This window comes from Cherax quadricarinatus, chromosome 41 (genome assembly GCF_038502225.1).
Source record: "Cherax quadricarinatus isolate ZL_2023a chromosome 41, ASM3850222v1, whole genome shotgun sequence".
NCBI classification, from domain to species: domain Eukaryota; kingdom Metazoa; phylum Arthropoda; class Malacostraca; order Decapoda; family Parastacidae; genus Cherax; species Cherax quadricarinatus.
In genome coordinates, this window is record NC_091332.1 from 11,382,594 (window position 1) to 11,400,289 (window position 17,696).

The following is a 17,696-nucleotide window of genomic DNA, read 5'->3' on the forward strand; positions in this document are numbered from 1 at the left end:
TTAGAATTTTCATTAATATTTAAGTGAATTAAATTCAATTAAAAAATATGTACAGAATAATAAAGGAATTATTACTAAAGATGCATAAAAACTTAATGATGATCTACAAATACTTTACAAAATTACAAAAATTAATTAAAAATGCATACATTTAAAACAGATATGACAGATGAGCAAGAGAGTATTTTTAGAATATACAAATAAATATATTCATAAGGAAATACAGAACACAGTTATAAACAGGAGTCAGACCATAATACAGTACTGTACTGGCAAAAAATTAACATGCTCCAGCAGGCATAAGTAAGCACGTTACAATAAAGGGAGTGATGACAGATAGTTTATGAATTTGATACAATGTTAAATGTGAACAAGGTAACACTTATGAAGGAATACAGTGAAACTCGCTGGGCTTAAATCTACTCGAGAACGTTTGGAATAAACTTCATGGCATGGACATGACCCTTAACTTCAAAATCTCAAGTGCTATTAACCCTTTCAGTGTCCAGTCCCTCGAAATTAATATTGCTCCCTGTGTCCACTTTAAAAAAAAAAAAGTTCTTCTTAAATGGTAGAGAATCTTTTTCTAAAGGGAAAGACACCAAAAGTAGGAAACTTGATGGAAAACATAAAGAATTGTGCAAGTACAAAGTTGGCAGTCTGAGTGCAATTTATGCCTCAATTGCTCCTTCAGACCAAATTCTTAGCTATTTCACCAGTATGCTTTCCGTTTTGTCAATTAAGCAATATGTATAAATTTCAACAGAGTCCAAAAATAAACAATGATGACATTCCTGGCACTAAAACATCATTTCCTCTGTTCATTAATCACATCCCCAGGCCCTGACAACATTACACTTGCTTTCCATTTCTAATTCATAATCACACAAACAGATTTACTCTTATTTATCTGATAATAAAATGTAACCAGGAATGATTGGTCACGGTTTATGTTTTTTTTTTTTTTCAACAAGTCGGCCGTCACGCACAGAGGCAGGGTGACCCAAAAAGAAAGAAAATCCCAGAAAGAAAATACTTTCATTATCATTCAACACCTTCACTTCACTCACACATAATCAATGTCTTTGCAGAGGCACCCAGATACAACAGTTTAGAAGCATATATAACATACCCCTCCAAACTGCCAATATCCCAAACCGCTCATTTAAAGTGCAGGCATTGTACTTCCCATTTCCAGTACTCTAGTCTGGCTATATAAAAATAACCAGTTTCCATGAATCCCTTAACTAAATATTACCATGCTCACATTCCAACAGCTTGTCAGGTATGACATCCTAAGTTTTTGCTCTGCTAAGTCTATCTTTCCTCTGTTGTAGCATATTTGTGTTTTTAAGCAGTTCAGTAACCTGTTTTCTTCTTCTGTACCATCTCCTACACTCTCTCTCTATATCTGATCTTCCTCTGGGTTTCCTCAAAGGTATATGTTTCATACATACTTTGTATGTGTCTATATTCAGCTTCTCTAGGCGCTGGTGGGGATTTAGGGTGCTCATGTCTGATTCCCAGGGTATGTCTGATAGCTCTTGGTTTATTTTTTCCCAGTTAATTCTATGGTTGTTAAAATTAAACTTACTGAACATCCCGTCTCTAACTTTAGCGATGCCGTTTCCTACCCCTGAGTTAATACTAGTTTGAACCTCTATGATGTTATGATCAGAGTAAAGAGTTTTGGAAACTGTTCTCTCTCTGATCAGTTCCTCGTTGTTTGTGAATATCAAATCCAGGGTATTTTCATTTCTAGTGGGATCAATTACCTGTTGGTTTAAAGAATACTTTTCACAAAACCTCATTATTTCCCTGGTATGTACCTGTTGAGCCAGGGTGCTTCCCGGGGATATTTCTGATATAACATTACGTTGTGCCATCTTCTATTTTACATGAGGGAGATTAAAATCTCCAAGGAGTAAAATATTTGGTGTAGGAGGCAAGAACATCACTGTGATGAAACTGAAGTCCCTAAACACTTGGTGGATGTGCAGGAGCATTGTCCAGTACCAGGAGGCACTTGAGTGGCAATTTCTTTTCCAAGAGGTATTTTTTCACACTTGGGCCAAACACATCATTAACCCACTCTGAAAATTTGCCTTGTGACCCATGCCTTATGATTAGCTTTCCACATCACACAGTCTATTCTTTGTGACATTATTTTTCTTGAACACTCTGGGATTTTCTGAGTGATACACAAGTAAAGGCTTCATTTTGAAATCCCCACTAGCATTACCACACAATAAAAGAGTAAGCCTGTCTTTCATAGGCTTGTGACCTGGCAGTGCCTTTTCCTCCTGGGTAATGTAGGCTCTGTTTGCCATTTTCTTCCAAAACAGGCCTGTTTCGTCACAATTGAACACTTGTTGGGGTTCGAATCCTTCAGCCTCTACATAGTTCTGGAATTCGTGAACATACTTTTCAGCTGCACATATGTCAGAACTTGTAGCGTTACAACACTGTGTATGCCACTACGCTTCTTAAATCTTCCAAACCATCCTTTGCTGGCCCTAAATTCACAAACTGCAGCACTTGTTCCAGGCATTTTCTTTGCAAGATCCTCGTGCAACTGCTTTGCCTTCTCACAAATGATTGACTCCACAACACTGTCTCCCACTAATTCTTTTTCCTTAATCCACAATAATAATAACTTCTCCATCTCTTCCATTATTGGTTTCCTTTGTTTAGTTAGAAAAGTTACTCCTTTTGCAACATTAGCATCTTTGATTTGTTCTTTCTTTACCAGGATGGATGTAATTGTTGATTTATTCTTGCTGTACATCCTGGCAAGTTCCACCACCTTCATACCACTCTCAAACTTTTCTATCATTTCACGCTTAAATTCCATGGTGTTTCTCACTCTCTTTACCACAGGAACTTTACTAGGAACTTTCTTTGGAGCCATCTTTACTTTCACAGTGGCACTGCAAGAAAAAACACTAAAAACAATGGTAAACAAGCAAAATGTTGGAACGTATGAGCAGAGGCTTCCTCAGCCACCGCTAGACAAAGCCAAACTGAAGCGCAAGCTGCCCCAGCCGGCGGATGGACACGTCCAAAACGGCCAATAACCGGGTGCTGAAAAACCCACCGATAACCAAGTTGGCCAATAACCAAACCAGTCGATAACCGGGGGTCCACTGTACTTGCAACATCTGCCACATTGCTCCCCTATCCACTCTATCATATGCCTTTTCTAAATCCATAAATGCAATGAAAACTTCCCTACCATTATCTAAATTCTGTTCCCATACATTCTTCATTGTAAACAGTTGATCTACACATCCCCTACCCACTCTAAAGCCTCCTTGCTCATCTGCAGTCCTACTCTCTGTCTTACCTCCAATTCTTTCAATAATAGCCCTACCATACACTTTTCCTGGTATACTCAGTAAACTTTTCTTTTTTTTAACAAGTCGGCCGTCTCCCACTGAGGCAGGGTGACCCAAAAAGAAAGAAAATCCCTAAAAAGAAAATACTTTTATCATCATTCAACACTTTCACCTCTCTCACACATAATCACTGTTTTTGCAGAGGTGCTCAGAACACAACAGTTTAGAAGCATATACGTATAAAGATACACAACATATTCCTCCAAACTGCTAATATCCAGAAACCCCTCCTTTAGAGTGCAGGCATTGTACTTCCCATTTCCAGGATTCAAGTCCGACTATATAAAAATAACCGATTTCCCTGAATCCCTTCACTAAATATTACCCTGCTCACATTCCAACAGATTGACAGGTCCCAAATACCATTCATCTTCATTCACTCCTATCAAACACGCTCATGCACGCCTGCTGGAAGTCCAATCCCCTCGCCCACAAAACCTCCCTTACCCCTTCCTTCCAACCTTTTCAAGGATGACCCCTACACCGCCTTCCTTCCCCTACAGATTTAAATGCTCTCCATGTCATTCTACTTTGATCCATTCTCTCTAAATGACCAAACCACCTCAACAACCCCTCTTCAGCCCTCTGACTAATACTTTTATTAACTCCACACCTTCTCCTAATTTCCACACTCCGAATTTTCTGCATAATATTTACACCACACATTGCCCTTAAACAGGGCATCTCCACTGCCTCCAACCGCCTCCTCGCTGCTGCATTCACAACCCAAGCTTCACACCCATATAAGAGTGTTGGTACTACTATACTTTCATACATTCACTTCTTTGCCTCCAAAGATAACATTTTTTTGTCTCCACATATACCTCAACGTACCACTCATCATTTTTCCCTCATCAGTTCTATGATTAACCTCATCCTTCATAAATCCATCTGCTGACACATCAACTCCCAAGTAGTATCTGAAAACATTCACTTCTTCCATACTCCTCCTCCCCAATTTGATATCCAATTTTACTTTATCTAAATCATTTGATACCCTCATCACTTTACTCTTTTCTATGTTCACTTTCAACTTTCTACCTTTACACACACTCCCAAACTTGTTCCAAACCTTTGCAATTTTTCATTAAAATCTCCCATAAGAACAGTACCATCAGCAAAAACAAACTGTGTCAATTCCCATTTTGTATTTGATTCCCCATAATTTAATCCCACCCCTCCCCCAAACACCCTAGCATTTACTTCTTTTACAACCCCATCTATAAATATATTAAACAACCATGGTGACATTACACATCCCTGTCTAAGACCTACTTTTACCAGGAAGTAGTCTCCCTCTCTTCTACACACCCTAACCTGAGCCTCACTATCCTCATAAAAACTCTTTACAGCATTTAGTAACTTACCACCTATTCCATATACTTGCAACATCTGCCACATTGCTCCCCTATCCGCTATCATATGCCTTTTCTAAACCCATAAATACAATAAAAACTTCCCTACCTTTATCTAAATACTGTTCACATATATGCTTCAATGTAAACACTTGATCTACACATCCCCTACCCACTCTGAATCCTCCTTGCTCATCCGCAACCCTACATTCTGTCTTACCTCTAATTCTTTCAATTATAACCCTACCGTACACTTTTCCTGGTATAGTCGGTAAACTTATTCCTCTATAATTGTTACAATCTCTTTGGTCCCCCTTCCCTTTATATAAAGGGACTATACATGCTCTCCGCCAATCCCTAGGTACCTTCCCCTCTTTCATACATTTATTAAACAAAAATACCAACCACTCCAACACTATATCCCCCCCCCCCTGCTTTTAACATTTCTGTCATAATCCCGTCAGTTCCAGCTGCTTTACCCCCTTTCATTCTACGTAATGACTCACACACCTCCCCCACACTCACATCCTGTTCTTTTTCACTCCTAAAAGATGGTATACCTCCCTGGCCAGTGCATGAAATTACCGCTTCCCTTTCTTCGTCGACATTTAAAAGTTCCTCAAAATATTCTCACCATCTACCCAAAACCTCCATCTCCCCATCTACTAACTCCCCTACTCTGTTTTTCAACTGACAAATCCATTCGTTCTCTAGGCTTTCTTAACTTGTTTAACTCACTCCAAAAATTTTTATTTTCATTAAAATTTCTTGACAGTGCCTCTTCAACTCTATCATCTGTTCTCCTTTTGCACTCTCTCACCACTCTCTTTACCTTTCTTTTACTCTCCATATACTCTACTCTTCTTATAACACTTCTGCTTTGTAAAAACCTCTCGTAAGCTAACTTTTTCTCTTTTATCACACCCTTTACTTCATCATTCCACTAATCACTCCTCTTTCCTTCTGCACCCACCCTCCTATAACCACAAACTTCTGCAACACATTCTAATACTGCATTTTTAAAACTATTCCAACCCTCTTCAACCTCCCCACTACTCATACTTGCACCAGCCCACCTTTCTGCCAATAGTTGCTTATATCTCACCTGCACTTCCTCCTCCCTTAGTTTATACATTTTCAGCTCCCTCTTACTTCTTGTTGCCATTTTCCTCTTGTCTCATCTACCTCTTACTCTAACAGTAGCTACAACTAAATAATGATCCGATATATCAGTTGCCCCTCTATAAACATGTACATCCTGGAGCCTACCCATCAACCTTTTATCCACCAATACATAATCTAACAAACTACTTTTATTACGTGCTAAATCATAGCTTGTATATTTATTTATCCTCTTCATAAAATATGTATTACTTATTACCAAACCTCTCTTTACACATAGCTCAATTAAAGGCTCCCCATTTTCATTTACCCCTGGCACCCCAAATTTACCTACTACTCCCTCCACAACATTTTTGCCCACTTAAGCATTGAAATCCCCAGCCACCATTACTCTCACACTTGGTTCAAAACTCCCCACACATTAAGTCAACATTTCCCAAAATCTCTCTCTCCTCTACACTTCTCTTCTCCAGGTACATATACACTTACTATAACCCACTTTTCACATCCAATCTTTATTTTACTCCACATAATCCTTGAATTAATACATTTATAGTCCTTCTTTTCCTGCCATAACTTATCCTTCAACATCATTGCTACTCCTCCTTTAGCTCTAACTCTATTTGAAACCCCTGACCTAATCCCATTTATTCCTCTCCACTGAAACTCTCCCACCCCCTTCAGCTTTGTTTCACTTAAAGCCAGGACATCCAGCTTTTTCTCATTCATAACATCTACAATCATCTCTTTATCATTTGCACAACATCCACGCACATTCAGACTTCCCACTTTGACAATTTTCTTCTTCTTTTTAGTAATTATTACAGGAAAAGGGGTTACTAGCCCATTGTTCCCAGCATTTTAGTTGACTTTTACAACATGCATGGCTTACGGAGGAAAGATTCTTATTCCACTTCCCCATGGATATAAAAGGAAAAGTAATAAGACCAAGAACTATTAAGATAAAATCAAAGAAAACTCAGATGAGTGCATATAAATAAATATGAACATGTATGTGTAGTGTGACCTAAGTAGAAGTAGCAAGACGTACCTGTAATCTTGCATATTTATGAGACAGACAAAAGACACCAGCAATCCTACCATCATGTAAAACAATTACAGGCTTTCGTTTCACACTCACTTGGCAGGACGGTAGTACCTCCCTGGGTGGTTGCTGTCTACCAACCTACTACCAACCTACTCAGTAAACTTCTTTCTTTCAACACACCGGCCATATCCCACCGAGGCAGGGTGGCCCAAAAGGAAAAACGATAGTTTCTCCTTTTACATTTAGTAATATATACAGGAGAAGGGGTTACGAGCCCCTTGCTCCCGGCATTTTAGTCGCCTCTTACAACACGCATGGCTTACGGAGGAAAAATTCTGTTCCACTTCCCCATGGAGGTAAGAGGAAATAAACAAGAACAAGAACTAGTAAGAAAATAGAAGAAAACCCATAGGGGTGTGTATATATATGCTTGTACATGTGTATGTAGTGTGACCTAAATGTAAGTAGAAGAAACAAGACGTACCTGAAACCTTGCATGTTTATGAGACAGAAAAATGGACACCAGCAATCCTACCATCATGTAAAACAATTACAGGCTTTCGTTTTACACTCACTTGGCAGGACGGTAGTACTTCCCTGGGTGGTTGCTGTCTACCAACCTACTCAATAAACTTATTCCCCTATAATTTTTACAATCTCTTTTCTCCCCCTTCCCTTTATATAAAGGAACTATACATGCTCTTTCCCAATCCCTAGGTGCCTTCCCCTCTTTCATACATTTATTAAACAAAAATACCAAGCACTACAACACTATATTCACCCCTGCTTTTAACATTTCTGTCAAAATCCCATCAGTTCCAGCTGCTTTACCCCCTTTCAATCCACATAATGCCTCACACACCTTCCTCACACTCACATCCTGCTCTTCTTCACTCCTAAAAGATGTTCTACCTCCCTTGCCAGTGCACGAAATTACCGCCTCCCTTACTACATCAACATTTAAAAGTTCCTCAAAATATTCCCGCCATCTACCAAATACCTCCACCTCCCCATCAACTAACCCCCTACTCTGTTTTTAACTGACAAATCCATTCGTTCCCTAGGCTTTCTTAACTTGTTTATCTCACTCCAAATTTTTTCTTTTCTGCAAAATTTCTTGATAGTGCCTCTCCCACTCTATCATTTGCTCTCCTTTTGCACTCTCTCACCACTCTCTTCACCTTTCTTTTACTCTCCATATACTCTGCTCTTCTTACAACACTTTTGCTGTGTAAAAACCTCTCATACACTACCTTTTTCTCTTTTATCACATCCTTTACATCATCATTCCACCAATCACTCCTCTTTCCTCCTGCACCCACCCTCCTTAAGCCACAAACTTCTGCCCACATTCTAATACTGCATTTTTAAAACTATTCCAACCCTTTTCAACCCCCTCCCCACTACTCATAATTACACTATCCCACCTTTCTGCCAATAATTGTTTATATCTCACGTGCACTTCCTCCTCCCTTAGTTTAAACACCTTCACCTCTCTTTTACTTGCTGTTGCCATTTTCCTTTTGTCCCGTCTACCTCTTACTCCAACTGTAGCTGCAACTAAATAATGATCTGATATATCAGTTGCCCCTCTATAAACATGTACATCCTGAAGCCTACCCATCAACCTTTTATCCACCAATACATAATCTAACAAACTACTTTCGTTACGTGCTATATCATACCTTGTATACTTATCCTCTTTTTCATAAAATATGTATTACTTATTACCAAACCTCTTTCTACACATAGCTTAATTAAAGGCTCCCCATTTTCATTTACCCTGGCATCCCAAATTTACCTACTACTCCCTCCACAACATTTTTACCCACTTTAGCACTGAGATCCCCAACCACAAGTAATCTCTCACATTTGGTTCGAAACTCCCCATGCACTTGCTCAACATTTCCCAAAATCTCTCTCTCTCTCCTCTACACTTCTCTCTTCTCCAGGTTCATAAATGCTTAATATAACCCACTTTTCACATTCAACCTTTATTTTACACCAAATAATCCTTGAATTTATACATTTATATTCCCTCTTTTCCTGTCATAACGTATCCTTCAACATTATTGCTACTCCTCCTTTAGCTCTAACTATTTGAAACCCCTGACCTAATCCCATTTATTTCTCTCCACTGAAACTCTCCCACCCCCTTCAGCTTTGTTTCACTTAACCCCTTCAGGGTCCAAGGCCAAAATCTGAAGTGGTGCTCCAGTGTCCAAGAAATTTTGAAAAAAAAAAAAAAAAAAAAAAAAAAAAAAAAAAAAAAAAAAAAAAAAAAAAAAAAAAAAAAAAAATTCTTAGAGAATTAAAGAGTATATTTTTGTGAAGGTAATAAGACAAAAAAAAATTTCTGATCAGTACTTACCGAGATCCCGTGCCGAGAAGTTGACCCCAAATGATGTGGTGGTGGCAACAGCAACGATTTCCACATGTGCACATTACTATGTTTACCATTTTTTGTAGTTTTTTCTTTTCTTTTCTAATTTTTCCTTTTCCTACTAACATTTGGGGCCTGAGAGATCAATACTGTATATATATAAACTCACTGTATTGAACGCAATAACCGCACTAAAGTTATTATCATATTATTGTTTACCACTGTTGTTTATTACAATAAACATGCACAAATCTTGTATAATACTAATGTTCTATCATATATTTATATATTTACAATCACTGGACATGGTTTTAGAACTGCTGAAGCTTGTGGAACTCCTTGAAACAAGGCACCATGCACAGAGGTACCTTACATTCCTCACACATAAACCGAGTGTCTTTGTGTCTTTGTTGCCGTCGTTTTGTTTGTGCACAGATGATGCAGCTCTTCTGAGCAAATTTCTTCTGAGTTGAAGGAAGCTGCATTATGAGATGATCACCTTCCCTCCTCAAACGTTTGGGTATATCCTGAGGAGTTCGAGGACCTTGTTGTATAGCAGGTGTTGTTACCTGGTACTTCATAATGAGTTGTCTGACAACAGACAAACAAAATTCACCATACAGTGGTCTGTTGCCAGTCTTCATTTGGTACATATTATATGCATTGAGCATTGAAATGTCCATGAGATGGAAGAAAAGTTTCATGTACCACTTGTAACTTTTACGAACACAATCAACAAAGCCAATCTGCATGTCACGTTTGTCAACCAAGCGCATGTTTTGTATATAATCAATCACTGTCACTGGTTTTCGAATACGTTCATTAGTCACTCGATCAACTTTGCCACTGTCTTGCATTTCATTACAGTGAATGGTTGTCAATAATGTGACATCTCGTTTGTCATGCCACCGTAATGCCATGATGTCATTGGCAGTAAACACCTGCACGTCATCACCACGAGCACCTGCGGTGAGCCTGGGCATATGTTTACGATTAGAACGCACTGTGCCACGCACATCTGTCTTGTTCACTCACAAGAAATCACTGGGTAATGGGCTTGTGTACAAGTTATCGGTATATAATGTATGCCCCTTACCAAGATAAGGTGCCATCATGCTTCTCACTACGTCACCTGAGATACCCAATAACATCTTGGTATCTTTCAATGTTTTACTTCCCGTGTATAGTACAACAATATCCAATACCAGGCCACTGTCACAGTCACAGAGTACAAACAGTTTTATACCAAAGCGTTTCCTCTTGCTCGGTATATACTGCTTGAATGACAGCCTACCTTTGAACAAAATCAAAGACTCATCAATTACAAGATTCTTGAATGGATAAAAGTACATGCTGAACTTTTGTTTGAGATACATAAGAACATTTCTAATCTTGTACAGTGGACCCTCGACCAACGATATTAATCCGTTCCTGAGAGCTCATTGTTAATCGAAATTATTGTTAGTCGAGTTAATTTTCCCCATAAGAAATAATGGAAATCAAATTAATCCATGCAAGACACCCAAAAGTGTTGAAAAAAAAAAATTTTACCACATGAAATATTAATTTTAATACACACAAACTGAAGAAGACATGTACAATTACATGACACTTACCTTCATTGAAGATCTGGTGATGATTGATGGAATGGGAGGAGGGGAGACTGTGGATGGTGTTAGTGTTTAGAAATGGAATACCCTTCCATCAGGACTTGAGGTGTCAAGTCCTCTTCCGGGGTTACTTCCCTTCTTCTTTTAATGCCACTAGGACCAGCTTGAGAGTCACTGGACCTCTGTCGCACAACATATCTGTCCATAGAGGCCTGTACCTCCCGTTCCTTTATGACATTCCTAAAGTGTTTCACAACATTGTCAGTGTCACAATTAAACACTTGTTCAGGTTTCAGTTCTTCACTGTCTATGTACTCCTTGAATTCCTGCACATATTTTTCAGCTGCTTTTTGGTCCAAACTGGCAGCCTCACCATGCCTTATCACACTATGTATGCCACTACGATTCTTAAATCTCTCAAACCAACCTTTGCTGGCCTTAAATTCACTCACATCACCACTAGTTGCAGCATTTTTCTAATTAAATCCTCATGCAACTTCCTAGCCTTTTCACATATGATCGCTTGAGAGATACTATCTCCTGCTATCCGTTTTTCATTTATCCACACCAATAACAGTCTCTCAACATCTTCTATCACTTGCGATCTCAGTTTCGAAAACATAGTTGCACCTTTGGCAAGAACAGCTTCCTTGATTGCCGTTTTCTTGGCCACAATAGTAGCGATGGTTGATTGGGGTTTTGTGTACAACCTGGCCAGCTCGGAGACACACACTCCACTTTCATACTGAGCAATGATCTCTTTCTTCATATCCATAGTAATTCTCGCCCTTTTTGCTGTAGGGTTGGCACTAGAAGCTTTCTTGGGGCCCATGGTGACTTATTTTGCAGGTGCAATCACTAAAAACGCTGTGATAATATGAAATGTTCCGATTATATGTTTGGATGGGACCGCGGTGGCTGGGTGGCTTGTAAACACTGGCCACAAGTGGACGCGTCTCAGACGGAACGAATCGTGTTGGTCGAGTTTTTTAGCGCTAGTCAAGGTAAAATTTTTGTGTTAAAATGTATTGCTAGTCGGATTTAACGTTAGACGATGCCATCGTTGGTCGAGGGTCCGCTGTATAACCTGTCACTTCTGTCAGGCCTGGTTTTGTCAGAGAAGTGCAACATACGTAACAGTAAGACAAACCTGTTCACTGGGATGATTTCACTGAAGACCGGGGTAGAAATTAGCCGATCTGTGGACCAGTATGCTTTTATATTATGCTTATAGACATGAGGTATAAGCATTATTGTTGCAAAAAGCAAATACATTTCTGCAACAGTCGTCTCTTTCCACCGGTGTAGTCTTGACTGTGGTGATATGATCGTATTTGCCATGGTGTACTCAAAATACTTATTACTTTCCCTGACAATAGTTTCCATCAATGGCTGGTCAAAGAATAGTTCAAAGAATTCCAGTTCATTTTCAGTGTTTCCAAGGGGACAAGTTGGTAGAATTCCAATTTCAGAGTCATCAAAGTGGTGGGGCTTGAGAACAAAATTGGGATTTTGCTGCCAATCCCACATACGGTTTGCTGGTGGATATTGGACATCATAGGCTGGCTGTGCGGGTAGTTGTGGTTGTGGTGGGCTGGTGGCTGACGCTCCGCTTTGTCCTTGAACTGAGGAGTCAGCAGTGTGGGTCCCAGCCTGGGCTGGTGAGTCATGCATGGCTGTGGCACTACCATCACCACTACCACCATCTACTGATGCCTGTGGTCTATCCATGCCAAGTGTAGCCACATCATCCTCACTATCTATACCTGGTGTAGGGCCACGGGATGTACTCCGTCCCCTGGGCACGGCATAGGGTACACTACCCGAGCGCATGCGGCGGCGTACATACCGACGCTTCACTGGTGAATATGGTTCCTCACTATCACTACTTGAATGATCATCAAGAGCAATAAAATCACAATCCACGTCACTATCATCATCATTACTAAAGTCGAGGTCTGGCCACGCGAAAATAATAGTTTTCTCTTGCGTTGAGGTACAACTGACCGTGACTGACAAGTGCCCACACCAGAGGTAGAAGGTTGAGGATCGTCAGGGTTTTCTGCACTATTATCGATATCTTGGTCTTTCCTTTCAGTCACTAACTGATCAAAGCCAAAGAATTCGTCTTCATTTCCACTTCCATCACTGTCAGAACTATCAGATAGGAAGAGGAGAGTCCCAATTTTCCTTGGAGTGAGAGCTGCCTTGTGACGAGGCATGGTGAACAAGGGTAACCGAGCCGGTGTTCCCACAATGCTATGCGGGCGCCTACATTTTTTGTTTATGGAGCACACCCACCATGCAGACCCATTCTCTCACATGTAGGCCTATGAGCGTTTTCGCGCTAAATTTGACAGTGCTAGAATTTTGGCGTAGATCTATGGTTTGGACACTCAACGTGAAGCCGTAGATCTACGGGATGGACCCTGAAAGGGTTAAAGCCACGACATCCAGCTTCTTCTCGTTCATAACATCCACAATCATCTCTTGCTTATCATTTGCACAACATCCATGCACATTCAAACATTCCACTTTGACAGTTTTCTTTTTTCTTTTTAGTAGGATATACGGGAAAAAGGGTTACTAGCCCATTGTTCCCGGCATTTTAGTTTGACTTTTCCAACACGCATGGCTTATGGAGGAAAGATTCTTATTCCACTTCCCCATGGATATGAAAGGTAAAGCAATAAGAACAAGAACTATTAAGATAAAATCAAAGAAAACTCAGATGAGTGTGTATACAATAAACATGAACATGTATGTGTAGTGTGATGTAAGCGTAAGTAGAAGTAGCAAGACGTACCTGAAATCTTGCATGTTTATGAGACAGAAAAAAGATGCCAGCAATCCTACCCTCATGTAAAACAAATACAGGCTTCCTTTTTACACTCACTGGGTAAGACGGTAGTACCTCCCCGAATGGTTGCTGTCTACCAACCTACTACCTACCGGTGTTGTAATAATTAAATCATATACATATTGAATTCCCATAAAACAGACCAGGGTGTGTGGGGTAGCCTTACCCGTTCTCAGGAAAATTAGCAAAAATTAATTATTTCCACTACTTTGAGCCCAATTTCAAGCTACTCTGGTCTTGAAACCAACCAAAATCATCTCGATTTCAGTGCTATTTTAAACCAAACGCATGGTCAATGTTTTGTTTTCCCCTCACACATCAAGTGGGGCAGAATTTTTTTTTATACTGTGCACACTCACTTCAGACTCATTCTCTCATATCTAGGCCAAAATTTACTGACTACAGCTCATCTGAACGAGTCAAGCACATGACACAGAACTATGTGAGGGGACCCTCCCTGGCCTCAATGACATAGTTCTATGTGATGACCACTGACAGGGTCAGGCAGGTGTGTGAGGGTAATGACTTTCCTTCCCTCCACATGTTAGCCTTATTAGTGCCAAGGAGATTTAAGGAGTTCATCAAGAGGAATGGTAATACTAGTCGAGGTGAGGAACACGTACATATTTCAGTAGTATTATATTCTAAAAACAATAGGTTATGGTGAGCAGTTTCATTTTCTCTCTATGAGTGTGCATATGAATGATGCCTATGGCATACTTGCTTCTATTTCTGCAAATTTCCTGGGCATAATATTCAAACTTATTTTCTTTTTTAATCTGTGCCAATGCCATCTAAGGTATCTTCCATTTCTTCTGTGTGTTTACACATATGTACTGTGATTTATGATACTCCCCTCTGTTAGTAGGGGCTTCAGTATAATTTTTCCCAACTTTTGACTGTTTATTTACCTTTCAGAATACTTCCTCGATGGACTTGCAGGGGTCTATTAATGCCAGGGCATACATACGATACATGTAACACTATTTATATAGCCGGACTTGAGTCCTGGAAATGGGAAGTACAATGCCTGCACTTTAAAGGAGGGGTTTAGGATATTGGCAGTTTTGGAGGGATATGTTGTGCATCTTTATATGTATATACTTCTAAACTGTTGTATTCTGAGCACCTCTGCAAAAACTGATTATGTGTGAGGTGAAAGTGTTGAATGATGATGAAAGTATTTTCTTTTTGGGGATTTTCTTTCTTTCTGGGTCACCCTGCCTCGGTGGGAGACGCCCGACTTGTAAAAAAAAAAAAAACACTATTAGCTCTGATCTTCTGAACCAGTAGCATCTCACTGTTCTGAGCATAGGAAACAAATTCTCTCATCACTTTTGGAATTTTTTTTATCCCGCCTTACTTACCCTGCTGGGAATACTTGTCAGAACATATTTGACTCTGTGGGGGTTTGGGAGGGAGGTCTGCTTTTATTTGGGAATGCTTCTTTATATTCCTTTTATGCTTAGATTTGGGCAAAATTTCCTAGCTGGGCTTTAAGAGATAGGGATCTATACAATATACATTGTAGTGGCCATTAAAACTATGAATGAATGTAGTAGTTCTACCCATAGCATTAGTATCCACAACTGCTGATGCAGCAAAGGCAGTTTAAAATTATGAACTATACAAAGTTCAAACAGCTCCAAAGTAGCAATATGAATTTTTCCTATTATAATAATCAGGATTGTAATAATTAAACTGGAATCAAGAGTTGAAATGGATGAAATGGACAAATAATTAATGCACTAAGGATAATGAAAAAAAAAATCAACAAAATAATCAGTACAGCTTTGTCAAGAGGTTCAATGTGGTATAAAAAAAAATGAGTAATATCACAACGAACCACATGATGACCAGTCAAAATTTTTTTTGTTTTATAATACGTCAGCCATTTCCCACCGAGGCAGGGTGACTCCAAAAAGAAAGAAAACCCCCCGAAAAAGAAAAAACTTTCATCATCGTCCAACACTTTCACCATCACTCATACATAATTACGGTCTTTGCAGAGGCGCTCAGATACAACAATTTAGATGTCCCTCCAAACAACCAATATCCCAAACTCCTCCTTTAAATTACAGGCATTGTATTTCCCACTTCCAGGACTCAAGTCTGGCTAACTGGTTTCCCTGAATCCCTTCACAAAATATTACCCTGCTCATGCTCCAACAGCTCATCAGGTCCCAAAACTATTGGTCTCCATTCACTCCTATCTAACACATTCATGCATGCTTGCTAGAAGTCCAAGCCCCTTGCCCATAAAACCTTCTTTACCCCCTCCCTCCAACCTTTCCTACGACAACCCCTACCCGCCTTCCTTTCCCTACAGATTTATACGCTCTCCTCTCTAAATTACCAAACCACCGTAACAACCCTTCTACATGACCAAACCACCTCAACAACACCTTCTATGACCAAACCACCTCAACAACCCCTCTTCAGCCCTCTGACTAATACTTTTAGTAACTCCACACCTCCTCCTAATTTCCACACTATGAATTCTCTGCATAATATTTGCACCACACATTACCCTTAGACATGACATCTCTACTGCCTCCAACCTCCTCTTGGATGTAGCCTTTACAACCCATGCCTCATACCCATACAAGTGTGTTGGCACCCCTATACTCTCGTACATTCGTTTCTTTGCTTCCACAGATACCTCAAAGTATCACTCACCTTTTATCCTTCATCAATTCTATGGTTAACCTCGTCCTTCAAGGAATATCAAACTATAATTGCGTACTGAACTTTATGTGCTACGTTACATGCCCTAGGATGCCCTAGTCTCTCAATTCTTCAACTTGTCGGTTTTCTAAACCATTCATCACATCTGTCAGACACTGCATCATGGGATCTTGGTACAAAGACTTCAATGCTTGCCCAACCTTTGGACGACGACCTACTTACACTAGTGGCAGGTCCCACTGTGATCCCGCCTCCTCCTGTTTCACCTCATCTCACTGCAGTATATAAGCCACCTCTCTGGCCCTATGCTGCATTTCCTACAAGAGTGATGGACTGAACACATTGTTTCCAGGTTGAGGGACTGATTACCTCAAACTTCTCCTCTCCTTTCCCATTTCTACTTTGTACTGGACTGATGGAGCCACTGTGTGGCGAAACGTTTCTTCAATAAAGATTCCCATGTGTTGCATAAGTGTCTCAATTCTTCAACTTGTCGGTTTTCTAAACCATTCATCAATCCTATGGTTAACCTCGTCCTTCAAGGAATATCAAACTAAAATTGCGTACTGAACTTTATGTGCTATGTTACATGCCCTAGGATGGCCAACCGGGAATATGTGGTACCTCATTCACAAAAGGCAAAACAATGAAAAAAGCTAGTTATGAGAATAGTAGTTAACTAGACTATACAAAAAAAAAAAAAAGGTTCTGGCCTAACAGAGCATAAAAAAAAAATACAAGTACTTTGAGAAAAGGCATGAATAAATAGCCAGTCTCTGTTTAATGACCTTTTAGTTGAAAGACAAATGAATACAATAGGGAGCAAAGCTCGGAAAATGACAACCTGCCTACCACATGACAAATGGCAAAGCAGCTTGCCTGAGGCTGGGTCAGGCAGATCTATGCCCTCCAGGACAAATACAAAAACATACAGTACTTGGCATGGTTAAAAATGATCAAATTCATCATGTACTTAAGTCTGTATTGTTCTTATGTATGAGACCACATGGTACAATTTTAGTGCCATATAAATTCAGGTGCTAGCTGTGCGAATATGGTCACTCCTGCTCGAGTTTGCATGGTCATATTTCCTTTGCATTACTAATTACTGACATGAAAATTCATAAGGTGTACTGTACTGGATAAAACCATATGGGGTCTGGTAAGTCCCTTATGGTTACAGTACTGATGAATAATTTTCAGTACTCAAGATTGTGATGTGTGACGTCAAT

At 39.7% G+C, this 17,696-nt stretch overlaps 1 protein-coding gene across 4 annotated transcripts in view; it reads right to left on the minus strand.

The window, feature by feature from the left end:
- The window catches only part of Ranbp16 (Ran-binding protein 16), a 170,089-nt gene that overhangs the window by 89,199 nt on the left and 63,194 nt on the right, over positions 1–17,696 (minus strand). The gene's annotated exons all lie outside the window — the stretch shown is intronic.